This window comes from Pan paniscus, chromosome 20 (assembly GCF_029289425.2).
Source record: "Pan paniscus chromosome 20, NHGRI_mPanPan1-v2.0_pri, whole genome shotgun sequence".
NCBI classification, from domain to species: domain Eukaryota; kingdom Metazoa; phylum Chordata; class Mammalia; order Primates; family Hominidae; genus Pan; species Pan paniscus.
In genome coordinates, this window is record NC_073269.2 from 7,067,148 (window position 1) to 7,090,624 (window position 23,477).

Consider the following 23,477-nt stretch of genomic DNA (forward strand, 5'->3'; position numbering starts at 1 on the left):
TGCTAGCAATGCCGAGCAGGAGAGGTCGCTTGACGGTAAAGAAGCAGGGAGCGTTATTTAGCAAACCAGGCTGGTTAAAGAGTAGAGAATATCAGATGTCGCAGCCCCTCTGCAGAGGACAGTTCTGAAGGACAGCGATGACCTAAATTGGCTCCTATGAGGGACTGCTGGGGGAAATATTTCCCCAGGATCCTATAAGATACAAAGAAAAACATATGAAAACAGAAAAGATATTCCTGACACTGGGGGGTCTCAATGGGGCGGGGGAGGTCTGGGGACATCTGTGGTTTTCACGATTGGGGGGAGCTCCTGGTATGGAGTGGGTGGAGGCCAGGGACGCTGCTCAGCACCCTGCAGTGCCCAGGATGGCCCCTCCCCAGAGAATGATCCAGCCCCAATGTCCACAGCACCAGGGAGAAGAGACTCAAAGTTAATTATTTGGAAGAAAATATTGTTGAGCCAGATGCCTCAGAATGGGACCTTATTTGGAAACAGGGTTTCTGCAGATGGACTTATTATTAAGATGTGGTTGTGCTGGATTAAGATGAGCCCTAAATCCAATAACTGATGTCCTTATAAGACGAGGGAAGTTTGGACACAGACCCACCCAGGGAAGGGGGCCGTGTGAGGACGGAGGCAGAGACTGGAGCGATGTCACCAGCCCAGGGGCGCCAAGAACCGCCGGCCACTTGCCAGATGCTGGAAGAGGCAGGAAGGATCCTCCCCGGGAGCTTCTGGGCCGGGAACGGCCCTGCCCACACCTTCGTCTCAGACTTCTGGCTTCTAGAACTGCCAGAAAATCCATTTCTGTGGTTTTGAGCCATGCAGGTTGAGGTCATTTTCCATGGGCGCCCTCAAATATCCAAACTTCACCCCACAGAGACCCTCCCCTAGGCAGCCACATCCTGGCATGTTCAGACACCCTCCTCGTGAACATGCACAGCCCCCAAGGCACCAGATAGACATTGATTTCCATCTAGAAGTGTCCGTCAAACCCTCAGCGATATATCTCTGCCGCCCAGGCTAGAGTGCAGTGGCATAGTCTCAGCTCACTGCAACCTCCACCGCCTGGCTCAAGCGATCCTCCCACCTCAGCCTCCCAAGGAACTGGGACCACAGGCGCGCGCCATCATGCTTGCCTAATTTTTGTTTTTGCTTTCTGTAGAGATGGGGTTTCACCATGTTGCCCGAGCTGGTGTCAAACTCCCAGATTCAAGTCATCCTCCTGCCTCGGCCTCCCACAGTCCTGGGATTACAGGTGTGAGGCATCGCGCCCAGCCTCTTTGGTGGTTTTCAGGAACAGCTAATTAGTTATTCTGCAGTTGGGGGTTCAGGAGCTTGCACCACTTCCTAGACCCGGCTGGAGGAGTTGGGTGTAATTTTCAGCCGGGCGGTTGCAAGACTCAAAGAGATGTGTGGCAGAGAGAAGCTGTTCAGACAGCTTCTGGGGTTGCCAGGAAGAAACAAGCCACTTGCTCCGATCTGCACATTCCCTCCCTGTCCAGGGCTGATTTCCACCCAGGCAGGACTCCCGATTCCCAAAGAATCTCAAAGCAAGGCGTTCTCCTGGCCGTGATCCGGCTCTCAGCTCTAAAGGGACTCCATATCTTTACTGCAGACCCAAATCTGTGTCACCACAGAGGAAAAACGGCCGCTTAATTACACTTGCATATATGCTCGCAAGAATTCTTCCAGGGAGCAGGATCTGGGAACGTCCTCTGGAGACAGGGCCTTCCAGGAGACGCTGAGCTCGGTGTTGGAGCATGGAGGCTGAATCTAATCCATCAACAGGATGCCACAGGGGAGCAGAGAATTCCTTTTTTTTTTTTTTTTTTTTTGCTTCAATTCCTTTCTATACAACCATGGTTCTCAACCAGGGGTCCTTCTGGTCCCCAGGGGATGCTAGGTGGTGTCTGGGGGCATTTGTGACTGTTATGACTCAGGGACGCTCCTGGCGTGGAGTGGGTGGAGGCCAGGGATGCTGATCAGCACCTTGCAGTGGCCAGGACAACCCCACCCCAGAGAACGACCCAGCCCTGAATGCCAAGGGGGAGAGACTCTGCCTTAATTATTTGGAAAAATATTGTATCTGCTCCCTGTTCACACCAGACACCAGAAAAAATTCCCGATGGGGTGGATGGCAGAAACCAGGGGAGGCCCCAGCTCCTGGGATTCTCCTCCTCTCTCCCTCCCCACTCAGGGTGTGGATTACAATGTGTGCAGCCTCCTGGGACCTCAGGAGGACAGAGGATCATGAGACACAGAGTTTCTTGGGGATCTGTGGAATCCCCTAACCCCCGGGGGTCTCACCTGGGGGTGATTCTGCCCCCCATGGGGCATTGGGCAATGTCTGGGGACATCTTTGGTTGTCACAACTCGGGGTGTCCCTGGCATAGAGTAGGTGGAGGCCAGGGACGCTGCTCAGCACCCTACAGTGCCCAGGACGGCCCCACCTCAGAGAACGATCTGGCCCCAAGGTCCACAGTGACAGAGAGTGATAACCGCTGCCATAATCTATAGGACTGACCATAGCCACATGCATATGGTCACACAAACATGAGTGTGACTGTCCCTCTGACTCAAAGGACAAAGCCAGTCCCAACCTTTCTAACCCTGCCACCTGTGCTGACCACCAGTGGCCTCTGTGTGGATGTTAGTTAGGGTTCAGCAGCCTTAGGAAAACAGAACACCAGGCATCCAGACCTTCCACTGTGGCCCTGAGTGGAAGAGGAGGTGGCAGTGGCCGACGCCAACACTGTCACAGCAAGAAACACGGGAGTGGGTGTGACTGTGGTCACTTCCATCTCAGGGCACATGCTACATTGAGGAAGTAAAACCTGGGGGGAGCAAGATATACAAGAAGTGAAAGGTGACTTGTAGAATGTTCTGGAATCTTCCAGAAGCTTCTGGAAACTTCCAGAATTTTCTGAAATATAGTAGGTATTGTGGCATAGCAAGGCGTTGGATTCGGAAGCTGCTGGGCTTGGGCATGGAGTCAAAAAAGTAACAGAGGAAAAGCCACGGAATGCAAACTTCCAGGGATGACATGGCTGCCACACAGTGGGCAGGTGGGTCACACCCACTGTACACAGGTCACACTTGGCTCTTTGAACTCAGTCACCTATTATGGGTGGAGGAACCAAATCCTGGGATGGGGTAATAAATGCATACGGGTTCAGTTTCCCCATCCACAACACAGGGAGAAGAATCAGATGAGGTGTCCAGTCTCGGAGGGTCCTGGGCAGCAGGCAGCGCCCCCAAGATCATCAACTGCAACCCTGATTCTGCCAAGCCCCAGCCTGGTAACTACTTCTCTCAAGGGGTCCCAGCTCTCAGAGCTAGGAGTGGCCTTCAACGCCAGGTCTACACCCCATGCCAACAGAATCCCTTCCCTGACCTTTGCACCAGCCCACCCATCCTCCGTCACGCAGCCTTCAATGATCGGAAACCAACAGCTTCCCATGACGGTCCCTCCTATTTCCAGACAAGCCTGATTCTTAAGCCAGCCCAGCCAAGCTACAGCTCCTATCCCATCTCCCCAAGAACAGACTTCATCGTTTTCTCAATTTGGTCCATGCCCATGGTGTCCGTGAGGAAAAATAACAACATAAGTAACATATAGTACAATGCTAATTTTTTTGAGACAGGATCTTGCTGTTGCCCAGGCTGGAATGCAGTGGTGCAATCATAGCTCACTGCAGCCTCAACTTCCTAGGCTTCCAAGCAATCCTCCTGCCTCAGCCTCCCAAGCAGCTGGGACCACAGGTGTGTACCACCATATCTGGCTAATTTTTAATAAATTTTGTAGAGATAGAGTCTCACTATGTTGCTCAGGCTGGTCTCAAACTCCAGGGCTCAAGCAATCCTCCCACCTAAGCCTCCCAAAGTGCTGGAATTACAGGTGTGAGCCACCACACCCAGCCAATACTAATATTTATACATAATATATTGAATAATATTAGCAGTGATTCCAGCAATAACAGTGATAACCAGGACCACCACCCATCCAGGTCACAGCCTCGTAGTCCATCCCAATCTTTTCAATGACCCTAGGGAGTGATTCCTATCCCGTCTGACACACCAGGAAACAGAAAGTTTCCATGTTTTGTTCAAAATTCACACAGAAAGAAAGTCACATGGTGGCTAAGTAGGCATTCTAAATCCAATGCCTCACCACGCCTACATTCCAGAAAACTCTAGAAGGTTCTGGGAGTTTCTAGAAGGTTCCAGAAGATTCCAGAACCCTCCATGATTCACCACCTTTCACTTTTTACATATCCTATTCCCCCAGGTCCCACTTCCTCAAAGCAGGACAGAATTTTCAACCCCTTGCATTCCCATCTGCATCTTCACCTTACTCATTGTATTAACTCCAGGCACCAGGTAGCACCTTCCTAAATTACCTGGGCTTGGCAAGACCTAAATCAAAGACGTGACCTGCTCAGTAGTCCCAGATGTGAAGAAACTCAAACTCCAATGCCAGAACCCCTTAAAACAGAACCAGTCAGTGTCCACAGCTCTATTAGGCTTGACCCACAGTGGAGAAAGATGAGAAACTCACAGGGAGAAAAACAGGACCGTCTTCTTACAGTCTAAGACTGTCAGCCAGGCACAGCAGCTCACACCTGTAATCCCAGCATCCTGGGAGACCGAGGAGGGAGGATCGCTTAAGCCCAGGAGTTCGAGCAGCCTGGGCATCATAGTAAGACCTTGTCTCTTTTTTTTTTTTTTTTTTTTTTTTTTTTGAGACAGAGTCTCGCTCTGTTGCCCAGGCTGGAGTGCAGTTGTGCGATCTCGGCTCACCACAACCTCCACCTCCCAGGTTCAAGTGATTCTCTCTGCCTTAGCCTCCCTGAGTAACTGGGATAACAGGCACCCGCCACCATGCCCGGCCAATTTTAGTATTTTTAGTAGAGATGTGGTTTCACCATCTTGGCCAGGCTGGTCTCAAACTCCTGACCTCAGGTGATCCACCCGCCTCGGTCTCCCAAAGTGCTGGGATTACAGGCGTGAGCCACCTTGCATGGCCACCTGTCTCTATTTTTTAAAAAATTAAAAAATTTTAAAATTAAAAATTAAAAGCTCTGAAAAGTGACCACATAGACTAACAGTGGGTTTTTTAGTAAAATACACTTAACACAAAATTTACAATTTTTTTTTTTTTTTGAGATGGAGTTTCCCTCTTGTTGCCCAGGCTGGAATGCAATGGTGAGATCTCAGCTCACTGCAACCTCCGCCTTCTGGGTTCAAGAGATTCTCCTGCCTCAGCCTCCTAAGTAGCTAGGATTATAGGCATGCATCACCACGCCTGGCTAATTTTGTATTTTAGTAGAGGCGGGGTTTCTCCATGTTGGTCAGGCTGGTCTTGAACTCCCGACCTCATTCTTTTTTGAGACAGGGTCTTGCTCTGTTGCTCAGGCTAGAGTGCGGTGGTGTGATCACAGTTCACTGCAACCTTCATCTCCCGAGCTCGCATGAGGGTCCCCATGTCCTACATCCCCGTGAGCCCTTGTGATTGTTTCTTGTTTTGGTTTTTTAATTGTAGCCATCCTACTGGGCGTGAAGTGGTATCTCACCATGGCTCTGATTTGCATTTCCCTGAGGACTGACACGGAGCATGTTTTGAAGTGAAACCGATAGTTTTTGTTTCTTTAATCCTCCTGTGTAACCCTCCCAAGTAGCTGGGACTACAGGTGTGCCCCAGCAGGCCTGGCTAATTTTTATTTTTATTTTTTTTGTAGCAACCAACTGTTTTTATTTTATTGTTTTTGAGACGGAGTCTTGCTGTGTTGCCCAGGCTGGAATGCAGTGGCGCGATCTCGGCTCACTGCAACCTCCACCTCCCAGGTTCAAGCGATTCTCCTGCCTCAGCCTCCCGAGTAGCTGGGACTACAGGCGCCCGCCACCACGCCTGGCTAATTTTTTGTACTTTTAGTAGAGACAGGGTTTCACCGTATTAGTCAGGATGGCTTCGATCTCCTGACCTCATGATCCGCCCGCCTCGGCCTCCCAAAGTGCTGGGATTGCAGGCGTGAGCAACCTCACCCGGCCGGTCTCCAACTCTTGGACTCAAGTGATCCTCCCACCTCAGCCTCCCAAAGTGCTGGGATCACTAGCATGAGCCACATCACCGGGCCAGATCTTTCTTGCGCAGTGTTTGTGTGGACATACGCTTTCATTTCCCTTAGGTGTACATCTAGGAGTCGACTCACAGGGTCATATGGAAACGCTGTATGTAACCACTTCAGGAACTGCCAGGCTGTTTCCAGAGCAGCTGTACCACATGACGTTCCCAGCAGCGACGCATGAGGATCCCCGTGTCTCTACCTCCCCGTGAGCCCTTGTGATTGTCTGTTGTTTTGGTTTCTTTAATTCTAGCCATCCTACTGGGTGTGAAGTGGTATCTCACCATGGCTTTGATTTGCATTTCCCTGAGGACAGACGCGGAGCATGTTTTTTCAAGTGAAACTGATAGTTTCTGTTTCTTTGTTTTTGTTTGAGATGGAGTCTTGCTCTGTTGCCCAGGCTGGAGTGCAGTGGCGCAGTCTCAGCTCACTGCAACCTCCGCCTCCCAGGTTCAAGGGACTCTCCTGCCTCAGCCTCCCAAGTAGCTGGGATTACAGGTGCGCGCCACCACGCCCAGCTAATTTTGTATTTTTAGCAGAGACTGGGTTTCACTATGTTGGCCAGGCTGGTCTTGAACTCCTCACCTCAGGTGATCCACCCACCTTGGCCTCCCAAAGTGCTGGGATTACAGGCGTGAGCCACCGCGCCCGGCCTGAAGCTGATAGTTTTTAACATGAGGGGTCCTGGTATAATCAACTCCACAGCTAGAAGGAAGCTGGAGTTTTACCTGGAAAAATGTGCAAGGAAACATGGCTGGTTCCATCACGGAGATGAAAGAGTTTGTGCAAAATGCAGACAGAGCCATCTCATAAAAGAGCTACAGGGCGAGCTGGGTGCGGCGGCTCACGCCTGTCATCCCAGCATTTTGGGAGGCCAAGGCGGGTGGATCACGAGGTCAGGAGTTCGAGACCAGCCTGGCCAACATAGCGAAACCCCGTCTCTACTAGAAATACAAAAATTGGCCAGGCGTGGTGGCACGCACCTGTAGTCCCAGCTACTCAGGAGGCTGAGGCAGGAGAATCACTTGAACCCGGGAGACGGAGGTTGCAGAGATCACACCACTGCACTCCAGCCTGGGCAACAGGGTGAGACTCCATCTCAAAAAAAAAAAAAAAAAAAGAAGAGCTACAGGGAGGCAGGGTCATCCCTGCCCCTGCTCCCACCCCATCCGGTAAAGTCTCCCACTCCGTGCCACGAGCCTTGGTTTCCTCATCTGAAGACAGAGCCTCAGAAGAGCTGCCAGGGGTTGCTCTGGGGGTAACTGCAATGCTGGGGTGAGGGGCAATCGGAAACCTGCAGCTGCAACTGTAGGAGTGAGGGAGGCATTCGAATAAAAGTCTACTGCATTCTAGAAGATTCCATCCTGGGCTCAATGAATAAGGACTCCCGGCAGGACATGGTGGCTCACGCCTGTAATCCCAGCACTTTGGGAGTCCGAGGCGGGCAGATCACGAGGTCAGGAGATCGAGACCAGCCTGGCCAACGTGGTGAAACCCCATCTCTACTAAAAATACAAAAATTAGCTGGGTGTGGTGGCGCATGCCTGTAATCCCAGCTACTAGGGACGCTGAGGCACAAGAATCGCTTGAACCCGGGAGGCAGAGGTTGCAGTGAGCCGAGATTGTGCCACTGCACTCCAGCCTGGGTGACAGAGCAAGACTCTGTCTCAAAAAAAAAAAAAAAATAGGGATGGGTTCTCACTATGTTGCCCTAGGCCAGCCTGGGTGGGAGGCCAGGCTGGTCTCGAACTCCTGACCTCAGGTGATGTGCCTGCCTCGGCCTCCCAAAGTGCTGGGATTACAGGTGTGAGCCACCACTCCCGGCCAAGACCCCAATCTCTAATTTTTTTAAAAAGACTATTTTCCCCGGAATACCTGCTAGATACTCTCCACGCCTTCTGTGTGGTCTTCTTACCTGCTCTTGAGGTAGGAGCCTCTTCTACAGATAAAGCCAACAAACAAAAACGATGCTCAGGCCAAAGAAGAAGATGCAGGCTCTGATAAAGACTGGCAGTGGGGAGGCGGGTGGGAGCCCGGAAACTTCAAGGTGTCACTGAAGCACAAGGTGACATCAGACAGGGAGAAGAAACAGGGGAGCTGGAGCAGACGGAGATGGTGAAAGCCTGAACCGAGGGCATTCCAGGTGAGGAGAAAAACAAGAGAGAGACCCTGGAGGAGGAGGGAGGGAAATTAACTGAGCTGTGAAAAACCTGCCTGGGGCTGACCGGCTCTTGCACAGGGACGGGCCAGCTCGGGCAGGGACGGGCTTGCTGCTGGGAGGTACCCGTGCAGAAACAAGAAAGGAGCTCCTGCAGGGGCTGGCTAGGGAGCTGGTGGACAGCATCGGCCAGAGGAGCTCAAATCCGCCCTCAGCCCCAGGGGGCCGAGCTGCAAAAGCGACGTCAAATGGACAAAAATCCCACCGGGCACAGAAACGCGACCAGCAAGTCTATGGGTTTAAAAATAAATGATGGGGCCGGGCGCGGTGGCTCACGCCTATAATCCCAGCACTTTGAGAGGCCGAAGCCAGGCAGATCACTTGAGGTCAGGAGTTCAAGACCAGCCTGGCCATTTTTTTTTTTTTTTTTTTTTGAGATGGAGTCTCACTCTGTCGCCCAGGCTGGAGTGCAATAGTGCGATCTCGGTTCACTGCAAGCTCCTCCTCCTGGGTTCAAGCAATTCTCCTGCCTCAGCCTCGCGAGTAGCTGGGATTACAGGGGCCTGCCACCACGCCCGGATAATTTTTGTATTTTTAGTAGAGACGGGGTTTCACCATGTTGGCCAGGATGGTCTCGATCTCTTGACCTCGTGATCCGCCTGCCTCAGGCTCCCAAAGTGCTGGGATGACAGGCGTGAGCCACCGTGCCCAGCCCGCACCAGTGCTATTGATGGAGGCCCCAAAGTGGTAGTGACACAAGTGGCCCTGGACGGATGCACAGATCAACGTAGCGTGGTCCATACACACCCCGGAGTACGATTCAGCCTTCAACAGCAGGCAATCCTGACACAGGCCACGATGAGGATGCACTTTGAGGACGTCAGTCTCAGTGAGAGAAGCCAGGCACAGAAGGACACATCCTCCGTGATCCACTCCTAAGAGGTTCCCAGAGCCCTCAGATTCACAGAGACGGAAAGTAGGATGGGGGCCGGGCACAGTGGCTCATGCCTGTAATCCCAGCACTTTGGGAGGCCGAGGCGGGTGGATCACCTGAGGTCAGGAGTTCAAGACCAGCCTGGCCAACATGGAGAAACCTCGTCTCTACTAAAAATACAAAAATTGGACGGGCGCAGTGGCTCACGCCTGTAATCCCAGCACTCTGGGAGGCCGAGGCGGGTGGATCACCTGAGGTCAGGAGTTCAACACCAGCCTGGCCAACATGGAGAAACCTCGTCTCTACTAAAAATACAAAAATTAGACAGGCGTGGCGGCACACGCCTGTAATCCCAGCTACTCAGGAGGCTGATGCAGGAGAATCGCTTGAACCCAGGAGGCAGAGGTTGCAGTGAGCCAAGATCGCACGACTGCACTCCAGCCTGGGTGACAAGAGCGAGACTCTGTCTAAAAAAAAAAAAGAAAGAAAAAAGAAAAGAAAGTAGGATGGGAGTGCCAGGGGCTGGGGAGTCTGTACTTCATGAGGACACAGTTTCAGTTTGGGAAGATGAGAAAGTTCTGGAGGGGACAGTGGTTGGTTAAATGTACCCAAAAAATGGTTAAACGGGGAAATTTTATGTTACATATAATTTACCACAATGAAAAATGAAGAGAAGGCTGGGTGCAGTGGGTCACACCTGTAATCTCAGCACTTTGGGAGGCCGAGGCTGGAGGATAGCTTGAGCCTAGGGGTTGGAGACCAGCCTGGCCAATATAGCAAGACCCCATCTCTACAAAAAAATTTAAAAATCAGCCGGGCGTGGTGGCATGCACCTGTGGTCCCAGCTACTTGGGAGGTTGAGACAGGAGGATGGCTGGAACCCAGGAGGCAGAGGCTGCAGGGAGCTGTGATCGCACCACTGCACTCCAGCCTGGGTGACAGAGGGAGACCCTGTCTCGAAGTAAAGTAAGGGAAGCAAAACCAAACAAAGTGAGAGAGGGGAAGCAGCTGAGAGTCAGAGACGGGGGACAGGGTGGGAAGTCACGAGGCCCTGTCCACTGTGTGCCAAACGTCGGATCCCCAGTAACGTCCGTGACCGCCCGGTGTCCTCCTCCGGAGACGAGGGCCTGGTGGGCAGGGGACGGCCTTGAACACCCAGCAACACCCTGCCGGTGTTTGCCCAGTGAAAAGAGGCCACTAAGAAAAGGGCCTTGGCAAAACAAAGGGCCCCATTCTCTGTCCCCGCGAGAGGAGGCCTGAGCTCTTTCTCGCCAGAGCTCTCCTGTCCCGGCCCAGTTTCACTTTCCAAGGACACTCCAACCCCACCTCAGCCCCCACCGATATCCTGCTTTCCAGCAATCCTCTGCCTTTTACCAGACACTTCATCAGAGCGAGAATGTGGACCCAGGGGTGTCATCTTGGTCCCAGAGGCCAGGGGGCGGAAAGTGCCGGCGGTCAGGCAGTTTCCCAGCCGTGTGTGGTCTCTGTCTCAGCCTTTTTTTTTTTTTTTTTGAGACAGAGTCTCACGCTGTCGCCCAGGCTGGAGTGCAGTGGTGCGATCTCAGCTCACTGCAACCTCCGCCACCCGCATTCAAGCGATTCTCCTGCCTCAGCCTCCCGAGTAGCTGGGATTACAGGCACCCGCCACCACGCCTGGCTAATTCTTGTATTTTTAGTAGAGACGGGGTTTCACCACATTGGCCAGGCTGGTCTCCAACTACTGGCCTCAGGTGATCCACCCGCCTCGGCCTCCCAAAGTGCTGGGATTATAGACGTGAGCCACCGCACCCGGCCTCCCCCCTCCTTTTTAAAAATGTTGCATCTCAGGCAAAGCTGCGCTCAACACCCCGGCCCGGCGCCTGCTTGCTTCAGTCTCCAGCACTGGGATCCCGGCCAATCCCCGCAACACATTCGGGACCGGCAGGACGCATATGTCTCCAATCAGAAGGGAGATGTCTCTCCTGAGCTCTCTTCAGTGTTTGCGGCCAAGATGGGGAAGACGACGAGTTTCCAACACCCTGAAACGATCCCAAGGAGCGGAGCCTTTGTAGGGTGGGGTCAAAAGAGACTTTACTTACTTTTTTTCTTTCTTTTTTTTTTTTTTGAGACAGAGTCTCACTCTCTCGCCCAGGCTGGAGTACAGTGGCACGATCTCGGCTCACTGCAAGCTCTGCCTCCCAGGTTCACACCATTCTCCTGCCTCAGCCTCCCGAGTAGCTGGGACTACAGGCGCCCGCCACCACATCCAGCTAACTTTTCGTATTTTTTAGTAGAGACAGGGTTTCACCGTGTTAGCCAGGATGGTCTCGATCTCCTGACCTCGTGATCCGCCCGCCTCGGCCTCCCAAAGTGCTGGGATTATAGGCGTGAGCCACCGCGCCTGGCCACATTTTTTCTTTTTTTTTTTGAGACAAGGTCTGGCTCTGTCACCCACACTGGAGTGCAGGGGCATGATCTTGGCTCACTGCAGCCTCAACTTCCTGGGCTCAAGCGACCCTCCTGCCTCGGACTCCCGAGTAGCTGGGATTACAGGCATGCGCCACTATACTCAGTTAATTTTTTTCTCTTTTTTGTAGAGATGGTGTCTTACTATGTTGTCCAGGCTGGTCTCAAGCTCCTGGGCTCAAGCAATCCTCTCATCTTGGCCTCCCAAAGTGCTGGGGTTAGGCTGGGCATGGTGGCTCACACCTGTAATGCCAGCACTTTGGGAGGCCGAGGCGGGTGGATCACCTGAGGTCGGGAGTTCGAGACCAGCCTGGCCAACATGGAGAAACCCTGCCTCTACTAAAAATACAAAATTAGCCAGGCATGGTGGCCCATGCCTGTAATCCCAGCTAGTTGGGAGGTTGAGGTAGGAGAATCGCTTAAGCCCGGGAGGCAGAGGTTGCGGTGAGCCGAGATCGCACCATTGCACTCCAGCCTGGGCAACAAGAGTGAAACTCCATCTCAAAAAACAAACAAAAAAAAAAAAGTGCTGGGGTGACAGGAGTAAGCCACCAGCCTGGCCAAGAAGTTTAAATCATGACGCCAGGCGCGGTGGCTCACGCCTGTAATCCCAGCACTTTGGGAGGCCGAGGCAGGCAGATCACATGGTCAGGAGTTCGAGACCAGCCTGGCCAACACGGCGAAACCCCATCTCTACTAAAAATACAAAAAATTAGCTGGGCAAGGTGGCACGCACCTGTAATCCCAACTATTTGGGAGGCTGAGGCAGGAGAATCAGTTGAACCTGAGTGAGCTGAGATCGTGCCACTGTACTCCAGCCTGGGCAACAAGAGCAAAACTCTGCCTCCAGATAAAATAGCCGGGCGCGGTGGCTCACGCCTGTAATCCCAGCACTTTGGGAGGCCGAGCTGGGCAGATCACAAGGTCAGGAGATCGAGACTATCCCGGCTAACACGGTGAAACCCCGTCCCTACTAAAAATAACAAAAAATTAGCCGGGCATGGTGGCGGGTGCCTGTAGTCCCAGTTACTCGGGAGGCTGAGGCAGAAGAATGGCGTGAACCCAGGAGGTGGAGCTTGCAGTGAGCCAAGATCGCGCCACTGCACTCCAGCCTGGGCGACAGAGCGAGACTCCGTCTCAACAAAAGAAAAAAGAAATCATGATGCAAAGATGAAAAGCAAAGTTTGCAGTACGAAGGATGGAGTCGGTGTCAGTGCTCTGGGGAAGTGGGGAGTTCCCTCAGCAAGAATGACCTCAGAGTAGCTGGTAGGTGGGCTAAGGCCACCTGGGCTGGGAGAACCAGGTTAACAGCACCAGTAGGAAGTCACCAGGGTCTCGGGGATCCCCAACAGGGAGAGAGCAACAGGGCACCTCACCCCTACGTGTTCTTTCCCAAAACCCGTAACCCCGGTCTGATCACGAGAGAAATATCTGACAAACCTAGATCAGAAGTAAGTCTGCACAATACCCAGCCGGTCCCCCTAAGACCGTCCAGGTCACGAGAGGTAACGAACATCTAAGACATGGTCCCAACCCGGAAGAACCCCCGGAGACCAGCCGGCTAAACGTCACGTGGGATTCTAGATGGGTCCTGGGGCAGGAAAGGACATTACGGGAAGATTAATGACATTTGAATAAAGTGTGGAGTTGAGAGAAATGAACCCATCGTTAGCCGGGCACAGTGGCTCCCGTCTGTCCTCCTAACACTTTGGGAGTCCGGGGTGGCAGGATCACTTGTGTTCAGGAGTTCGAGACCAGCCTAGGCAAAATAGCGAGACCTCATCTCTACAACAAAACAAAAATTAGCCAGGCATGGGCTTGCGTGCCTGTGGTCCCAGCTACTCAGGAGGCTGAGGTGGGAGGATCGCTGGAGCCCAGGAGTTGGAGGCTACAGTGAGCCATGATCACTCCACTGCACTTAGCCTGGGCGACAAAGTAAGACTCTGTCTCAAAAAAAAATGTAAATGTAAATTTAAAAAATATTACTTTTAATGGCAAAGACCACAATTATGTTTGCCCCAACATAATAAATACATACGATAAATAAATAAATAAGAAAAAAATAAACAAAAATAAAAATAATGCAAAAAAAAGGGGAAAAAAACAAAATGCCAATCATACTATGCATGGCACCATGCTATAGGGGAAAAAAAATAATTATATCAAATTGTTCCCAAATCATTAAGCCCTTCTCATTATGGAGGCTATAGGAATAAACGCTCCTAACAAGACCACATTTGGGCCGGGCTCGGTGGGCCTCCCAGCACTTTGGGAAGCCGAGGCGGGTGGATCACCTGAGGTCAGAGGTTCGAGACCAGCCTGGCCATCATGGTGAAACCCCGTCTGTACTAAAAATACAAAAATTAGCCGGGTGTGGTGGTGGACGCCTGTAATCCCAGCTACTCAGGAGGCTAAGGCAGGAGGATCACTTGAACCTGGGAGGCGGAGGTTGCAGTGAGCTGAGATGGCGCCATTGCACTCCAGCCTGGGCTACAGAGTGAGACTCCAACTCAAAAAAAAAAACAAAAAAAAAACCATATTCGATGCAATTCTCTGAAGTTAACTGTTAGAGCTCTGACAACACAGAGGCTGAAATGACATGACAAATGCTAAAGTACAAAGTTCCAAGATCAAGTCCCAGCATGACCACTAACTCGTGAAACCTCCAGACCTCAGTTTTCCCATGTGCAAAGCGTGCGAGATGGACTCGAGGGCCAACACGCTTTTTCGGTAAGAGTCCAGATACCCAGTGTTTTCAGCCTTGCGGTGGAGCCACTCTCTACGGCAACGACTTAACTACACCGTGGTAGCATAATACAGAGAGCGGTGTGCCAATAAAACACTATTTCTGGACACTAAAATCTGAATGCCATATAATTGTCATGTGTCATGGCCTTTTCTTTGACTTTTGTTTTTTGCTTCTTTTGGCGGCGGGTAGAAGCAGGGCTTCCTTTGACTTTTTTTTCCAACCATTTAAAAATGGAGGCCGGGCACGGTGGCTCACGTCTGTAATCCCAGCACTTTGGGAGGCCGAAGCGAAAGGATCGCCTGAGGTCAGGAGTTCGAGACCAGCCTGGCCAACATGGTGAAACCCCATCTCTACTAAAAATACAAAAATCAGCCGAGTGTGGTGTCGGGCACTTGTAATCCCAGCTACTCGGGAGGCTGAGGCAGGAGAATGGCTTGAACCGGGAGGCAGAGTTTGCAGTGAGCTGAGATCACACCACTGCACTCCAACCTAGGTGATAGAACGAGATTCTGTCTCAAAAAATAAAATAAAAATAAAAATGGGATAATCATTCTTAGCCCAGGGGCCATATATGAAACCAGGCTGTGGGCCAGAGGTGGCCCAAGGGCGGTGGTTACTGACTCCTGGACTGGACCTGCTCCAAGCCCCTTCCTCAGCTGCCTTTCTAAGATTCTCTGATTACAAATCCATGTGAGTTTTTCTATTTCAACCTGTTGGCTCAGGTCTTTTTTTTTTCTTCTTGAGACAGGGTCTTGCTCTATCGCCCAGGCTGGAGTGCAGTGGCACAATCTTGGCTCACTGCAGCCTCCACCTCCCAAATTCAAGCAATCCTCCCACCTCAGCCTCCTGAGTATCTGGGGTTACAGGCATGCACCACCACACCCAGCTAAGCTTTGTATTGTTAATAAAGACGGGGTTTCACCATGTTGGCCAGGCTGGTCTCGAACTCCTGACCTCAAGTGATCCGCCCACCTCAGACTCCCAAAGTGCTGGGATTACAGGTGCGAGCCACCGCGCCCGGCCAGGGCAGTGAAACTATAGGATACCACCATGGTGGACACGTATCCTTACACCCTTCTCCAAACCCGTAGAATCTTCAACACCAAGAGTAAACTCCAGTAGAGACTGGGGACTCTGGGTGACAATGATGTGTCAACGTGGGTTCATCCATTGTGATTATAACGAATGCACCACTGTGGTACGGGGTGCTGGTAATGGGGGAGGCTGTGCCTGTGGGTTGCAGGGAGGTGTATGGGAACTTTCTGTTCTTACCGCTCGATTTTGCTGTAAACCTAAAATAGCTCTAAAAAAATAAAGTCTATTTAAAAACCCAACTGTATCTTTGTACTTTAATGCAATAAAAGAATCATAAAATCATTAGAAATGGTTTCGGCCTGGCTCAGTGGCGCATATCCGTAATCCCAGCACTTTGGGAGGACGGGACCGGAGGATTGCTTGAGCTCAGGAGTTTGAGACCAACCTGGGCAACATGGCGAGACCCCATCTCTACTAAAAATGGAAAAATTAGCCAGTCATGGTGTTACATGCTTATAGTCCCAGCTACTCAGGAGGCTGAGGTGGGAGAATCACTTGAGCCTGGGAGGCGGAGGTTGCAGTGAACCAAGATTGCATCACTACACTCCGGCCTGGGCAACAGAGCAAGACTCTGTCTCAAAAAAAAAAAAATTAAAAAAATAATAATAAAAGGAAAAGAGCCGGGCGCGGTGGCTCACGCCTGTAATCCCAGCACTTTGGGAAGCTGAGGTGGAAGGATCACTTGAGGTCAGGAGTTTGAGACCAGCCTGGCCAACATGGTGAAACCTCTTCTCTACTAAAAATACAAAAATTAGCCAGGCGTGGTGGTGCACGCCTGTAATCCCAGCTACTCAGGAGTATGAGGCAGGAGAATTGCTTGAACTGGGGTGGCGAAGGTTGCAGTGAGCCAAGATCACACCACTGCACTCCAGCCTGGACAACAGAGCAAGACTCTGTCTCAAAAAAATTAAGATAAAGCAAAATAAAAGAAAAAGAAATAAGTTAGACCAGTGGTTCTCAACCAGGGATGGCTTTGCCTTCGGGGGACCCTTGGCAATGTCTGGGGACATTTGTGGTTCTCATGATGGGGGAGCTCCTGGCATGGAGTGGGTGGAGTCCAGAGATGCTGCTCAGCACCCAGCAATGCCCAAGACGGCCCCACCCCAGAGAAGGATCCAGCCCCAGTGTCCACAGTGCCCAGTGGGGAGATCCTGCTTTATCCGGGCCTCACCACTGCAATAACAATACACTTAATATTTACAAAGTGCTTTAAAATTCCTGGCGCATCCCTGCTGCATGTGGCCAGGGCCAGGCGTTTCCACCCCGTTTTACAGACCAGGAGCAGTCGGGGGCACTTCTCAGAGGGCTGCGTGGTCACCTGTGGCCTCCCTGCCCCCGGGTGCTTCTGGGAAGGACACGAACTCAAAACTCCCACTTCCTCCTGCAGCCGCCTGCGCTCCCGGGGGCCCCTGCAGGCACAGAGTTCTCCGCCGGTTGTGGGATGGTGCACGTGTAATTTTTCTGTAGTTGGGAAAGGCAGGAGGAAGGAGGAAGAAGCAGGAAGGGATTTAGCACCCGGGACCACACAGCCTGGGAAAAGCCTGAATCTCACCGCACACAGGGGACGAAGGCGTTGGGGGTTGCACTGTGCAGCCCTCCAAAGGAACGGTCCACGACCCAACCCCGCACACCTGGGAATGGGAGCTTACTTAGAATCGGGGTCTTTGCAGATGACATGAGTTTTGATGCAGTCACGCTGGATTAGAATGAACCCCAAAATGGGTGCAGCACACCAACATGGCACATGTATACATATGTAACAAACCTGCACGCTGTGCACATGTACCCTAAAACTTAAAGTATAATAACAATAAAAAAGAAAGAAAAGAAACATACTGTCACTGCATCCAAAAAAAAAAAAAAAAGAATGAACCCTAAATCCAACGACCGAGGGCCTCTTTTTTTTTTTTTTTTTTTTTTTTTTTGTGAGACAGGCTCTTGCTCTGTCACCCAAGCTGGAGTGCAGTAGCACAATCACGGCTCACTGCAGCCTCCACTTCCCAGACTCCAGCGATCCTCCCACCTCAGTCTCCTGAGTAGCTGGGACCACAGACGCGTGCCAACACGCCCGGATAATTTATGTCTTTTTGGTAGCGATGGGATTTTTTCCTGTTGCCCAGGCTGGTCTCAAACTCCTGGGCTCAAGTGATCTACCCGCCTTGGCGTCCTAAAGTGCTGGCCCAGACTGACCTTATAAGAGGAGGGAAATTTCGGCCGGGTGCAGTGGCTCACACCTATAATCCCAGCACTTTGGGAAGCCAAGGCGGGAGGATCACCTGAGGTCAGGAGTTCAAGACCAGCCTGGCCAACATGGTGAAACCCCGTTTCTCCTAAAAATACCAAAATTAGCTGGGTGTGGTGGCACACGCCTGTAATCCCAGCTACTCAGGAGGCTGAGGCAGGAGAATTGCTTGAACCTGGGAGGCGGAGGTTGCAGTGAGCTGAGATCATGCCACCGCACTGCAGCCTGGGCAGCAGAGCAAGATTGCATCTCAAAAAAAAAAAAAAAAAGAGGAGGGAAATTTCCACGGACACCCAGGGAGAAGGCCTTTTGTGATGACAGAGGCAGAAATTGGATCAATGAGGTCATAAGCCAAGGACTCCTGGAGCCCCCAGGGGGTGGGGGAGGCAGGACGCCTCCTTCCCTGGAGCCTCTAGAAGGAGCGCAGCCCTGCTCACACCGTGACTTCAGACTCCTGGTCTCCAGAACCATGAGACAATACATTTCTGTTATTTTAGCCACCCGGTCTGTGGTCATTCATGACGGCGGCAGCCCCAGGCTCCTCCTACAACTGGGCACTGCCAAGGCCGGCGAAGTCCAGGCCTTACTTTCCGACCACATTGAAGCCACAGCCGTCTCTGTGCCCAGCAGACTCTGCCAGGACATCTGCATTTGAACTTGGCTGGATTCACCTCTTTTCTTTGATTCCTCCTGGCTTTGTTGTCCATCAAGTTAGGGAGTTTTTTAAGAAGGCCAGGGGAGGCCGGGCACGGTGGCTCACGCCTGTAATCCCAGCACTTTGGGAGGCCGAGGTAGGCAGATCACGAGGTCAGGAGATCGAGACCATCCTGGCTAACACGGTGAAACCCTGTCTCTACTAAAAATACAAAAAATCAGCCGGGTGTGGTGGCGGGCGCCTGTAATCCCAGCTACTCGGGAGGCTGAGGCAGGAGAATGGCGTGAACCCGGGAGGTGGAGCTTGCAGTGAGCCGAGATCGCGCCACTGCACTCCAGCCTGGGTGACAGAGTGAGACTCCATCTCGAAAAAAAAAAAAAAAGAAGGCCAGGGGCAGCAGTCTTGGGCTTGTCAACAAAGGTCAAATGAACAATGAAATCCGACGTGGTGGCTCACACCTGTAATTCTAGAATGTGGGCCGGCCGCGGTGGGCGAATCGCTTGAGCCCAGGAGTTCAAGACCAGCCTGGACAATGCAGCAAGACCCTGTCTCTACAAAAGATACAAAAATTAGCCAGGTTTGGTGGTACATGCTTGTGGTCTTGGCCATCTGGGAGGCTGAGGCAGGAGGATCACTTGAACCTGGGAGTTCAAGGCTGCAGTGAGCTGCGATTGTGCCACTGCACTCCAGCCTGGGTAACAGAGTAAGCCCCTATCTCATTAAAAAGAAAAGTAGACATTCAGCCAGGCACAGTGGTTCATGTCTGTAATCCCAACACTTTGGGAGTCCGAAGCGGGTGGATCACTTGAGCTCAGGGGTTCAAGACCAGCCTGGGCAACATAGTGAGACTCCATCTCTACAAAAAATTAGCCGGATATGGTGACATGTGCCTGTAGTCCCAGCTACTCAGGAGGTCGAGGTGGGAGGATTGCTTGAGCCAGGGAGGTGGAGGTTGCAGTGAGCCAAGATCGCACCACTGTACTCCAGCCTGGGTGACAGAGCGAGACTCTGCCTCAAAAAAAAAAAAGAAAGAAAAGAAAAGAAAAGCAGACTTTCAACTAATTAACATACATCAAAGGTACTCTTTTTCTACTTTACCATCTTCCAAAGAGTAACTGTACAGAAACTCCAAAAAGGTAGCCATTTCTGCAAACCAGGGTCTCTCCCCTGGGCACTGTGGACATCGGGGCTCTGGACCATTCTCTGGGGTGTAGCCATCCTGGGCACTGCAGGGCGCTGAGCAGTGTCCATGGCATCCACCCACTCCATGCCAGGAGCAGCCCCGGTCGTGACAGTCACAAATGTCCCCAGACGTTGCTCAGTGTCCCCTGAAGGCCAGAATCGCCCCCAGGGACAAGCTCTGATTTAGGGCATGGCTGGACATGAGACAGAGACGGCACCAGATAAATGCGTCAAGGGTTAAAGAATGAATGCCCACATTCTACCACAACCCCCTCAAGTCTCTAATCAAATGCCGCCTCCTCTTGGAGGCTCTCAGAGGTCGAGGTCCCTGTCTTCATCTTGTAAACCCATCACTCGACACAATATCAGACACTTAATATTGTGTTGTGAACGTTAATAAATGTCTGTAAAATAAATGACTCTGACCTTGAAACGGCAATGTCTCTATGCCTAAGAAATTTTGGTTGTTTGCGGATAAAATTCTCTTCCTTTCTCTCTCTTGGGTTGGGCTACATTTGAGATTGTAAGGCTGGGTAAGCACAGGGGATTTGGGTCAGAAATGTCAAGGCTATCTGGAATTGGTGACACTATTTTTTGGAGGAATCTACATTTTGGGGAGATTTTTTTTGTTGCTTTTTTTGTGGGAGGTGGGCAGGGAATAGCACTTAACTAGTTCAACCATAGTTTTTAGGGGAAAAAAAAAAGTTTTAGTTGGAAGGATCTGTTCTACCATAGCCTGGTATAGAGCAGTGGTTCTCAACCCCAGATGACTGTGGACAATGTCTGGGGACATCGGTGGCTGTCACAACTCAGAGATGCTCCTGGCGTGGAGTGGGTGGAGGCCAGGGATGCTGCTCAGCACCCTGCAGTGCCCAGGACGGCCCCACCCCAGAGAACAATCCAGTCCCCCCTATCTGCAGTGCTAAGAGGGAGCCCCTACATTATTTGGGAAAAAAATCAAGTCTGCTTCCTGATCACACTGGACACCAGAATAAACTCCCGATGGGGCAGACAGTGTAAATCAGGGGGACCCCCAGCTTCTGGGACTCACCTCCTCTCTCCCTCCCCACTCAGGGTGTGGATTTCAATGTGTGCAGCCTCCTGGGACCTCAGCAGGGCAGAGGATCATGGGACACGGAGTCTCTTGGGGGGACGTGGAATCCCCTAGCCCAGGTGTGATCTGCTCCCTGAGGGACACTGGGCTATGTCTGGGAACATCTGTGGTTGTCACAACTGGAGGTGCTCCTGGCGTGGAGTGGGTGGAGGCCAGGGATGCTGCTCAGCACCTCAGGACCTGCAGTGCCCAGGACAGCCCTGCCCCAGAAAATGACCCTACTCAGGCCATCACAGGGTAGGGTTGAACTCAAGCTCAGGAGTTCGAGACCAGCCTAGGCAATACAGGGGGACCTCCATGTTTACAAAAAAAAGTTTTAATTAGCTGGGCATGGTGGCGTGCATCTGTAGTCCCAGCTACTCTGGGAGGCTGAGGTGGGAGGATTGCTTGAGCCCAGAGTTTGAGGCTGCAGTGAGCCAGGCTGAGAAAATGTGTGGTGAGTGGCATGGGGAGACCTAGCGCCCTCTGTGTACCCACCAAGATGGGCCAGTCTCCACCAATCCGTTCCCTGGCAAACTTGTATTCTACTCAAAGCTTCCCCGTGGCCTCCTGTCTGGACCTTCCGCAGCCCCCTCTCTACCCCCCTGGACGACTTCTTATCACCCCTGCACCTATTCAGCTCCTAGAACACACAGGCCTGAGGCCCCCACCTCTGTGCCACCCTGGGCTCAGGCCCCTCTGACCCGGACTGCCATCTCCACGGCCCCCACACCAGCACACAGATGCCTCATTCACGTGGTGCTCCCAGGGCCTGGCACCAGTTCTGAGGCTTAAAATAGGCACACAACGGGCCTTTGTCGGATAGAGGAAGGAAGGAAGGAGCGTTTCAGACAAAGGAGACAGCAACAGCAGCGTCCAGGAAACCCAGGGGCACCGGGGAGGTGGATGGAGCCAAGTGGGGGTGGGGTACTTGAAGGGTCAGAGGGCAGGGCCAGGCCATGCAGGACCCTGAAGACCCCATGAGGAACTGGGGTGCCATCATGTGGGTGCTGACTTGGTAGGGGGCAGGGAAGTGACCGTCTGATCAGTGCCCAGGAAGCTTACTAGGAAGGTCCTGCTGGAGCTGGAGAAACCAGAGGCTGATTCGTCACCTCGGAGTCTCCCGCCAGGGATGATGAGGCTCTCGGCTCAAGAGGGAGCACTGAGATGGGAAAGAAAGCAGACAGAAGGGGCCGGGCATGGGGGCTCACGCCTGTAATCCCAGCACTTTGGGAGGCCGAGGCTGGCAGATCACCTGAGGTCAGGAGTTTGAGACCAGCCTGGGCAACATGGTGAAGCCCTGTCTCTACTAAACATACAAAAATTATCTGGGTGTGGTGGTGCATGCCTGTAATCCCAGCTACTCGGGAGGCTGAGGCAGGAGAATCACTGGAACCTGGGAGGTGGAGGTTGCAGTGAGCCGAGATTGCACCACTGCACTCCAGCCCGGGAGACAGAGCGAGACTCCGTCAAAAAAAAGAAAAGAAAGAAAGAGAGAGAGGGGAGAGAGGGGAGAGAGGGAAGAGAGGGAAGAGAGGGGAGAGAGGGAAGACAGGAGAGAGAGAAAGAAAAAGAAAAAAAGAAAGAAAGAGAAGGAGAGAAAGAGAGAGAGAGAAAGAAAGAAAGAAAGAAAAAGAAAGAAAGAAAGAAACCACTAAACAAACAACCCAAGCTTCAGTGCAGTGGGCTGCCTGTGCCCAGGAAACAGCCATTTACATCCCAGCACCGTGCTTCATTGCCCAAAGGCAAAAGCAGCCGAGCGTGTGTTGCTGGATGGATGGATGAGCACAGCCCGGCCTGTCCACGCACCGGAACACGACTCAGCCCTGAAAAGGGTCGAGGCTCTGACGCAGGCCACAGCACGGATGCACCTTGAGCATGTCACACGCAGTGAGAGACACCAGACACAAAAGGCCACACAGTGTGTGACCCATTTCTTTGAAATGTCTAGGACAGGCCAGTCCAGAGACAGGAGGGAGAGGCGTGGGTGCCAGGGCTGGAGGAGGGGGTGGTGAGTCCCCCTCATGGGGACAAAAGATTTTACTAGGTGATGGAATGGTTTTTTGTTTGTTTGTTTTTTGAGACAGAGTCTCGCTCTGTTGCCCAGGCTGGAGTGCAGTGCTCACCGCAACCTCCGCCTCCCAGGTTCAAGCGATTCTCCTGCCTCAGCCTACTGAGTAGCTGGGATTACAGGCGCCCACCACCACACCCAGCTAATTTTTGTATTTTTACTAGCGACAGGGTTTCGCCATGTTGGCCAGACTGGTCTCGAACTCCTGACCTCAACTGATCCACCTGCTTCGGCCTCCCAAAATGCTGGGATCACAGGAATGTTCTGAAAGGGGCTTATAGGGATGTTTGCACAGCTGATAAACTTATTTAAAAGATGGAATTGCATCCTTAAAAGGTCTGAATGTTATGAAGTGTAAATTATACCTCAATTTTTGTCATAAAAAGCAGTAAGACTTTTCCTTTTGCGAGGTTCAAGTAACTGTTCGTGGAAGCGTCTCGGAGCTGCCCACGAACCCCACCGCCCATCCGTGTCAGGAGCCGATGTGGGGGAGCAACCACACAGAGAGAGCGTGGCCCACTCACGCCGCAGGATGGGGGAGGAGGAGGAGGACAGGAGTGTCCCCTCGGGGGCCGCTGTGTGACTGAGGACGGGTCAGCCCTTCTCCTTGGCTCTCACACTCATCTGTAAGGTCTCCTGGGTGACGTAAACCATGAACACTTTTCTCTAACCCTTAAGAGACAGAGGCCAGGCCAAAGAGTGCATGTATAAAAAGCAGTGACAAGTGA

The 23,477-nt window shown here is 52.2% G+C and overlaps 1 protein-coding gene across 2 annotated transcripts in view; it reads right to left on the bottom strand.

Annotated features, from left to right (window-relative positions):
* The window catches only part of GNG7 (G protein subunit gamma 7), a 198,204-nt gene that overhangs the window by 169,716 nt on the left and 5,011 nt on the right, over positions 1-23,477 (bottom strand). The window contains exon 1 of one of the 2 annotated variants that reach the window (XM_008972591.6): positions 8,041-8,064. The exons of the other annotated variant lie outside the window; for it this stretch is intronic. The gene's annotated coding sequence lies outside the window, so the exon portion shown is untranslated. Of the gene's footprint in view, positions 1-8,040; positions 8,065-23,477 lie in introns of those variants that run through there. 2 annotated transcript variants of the gene reach the window in all.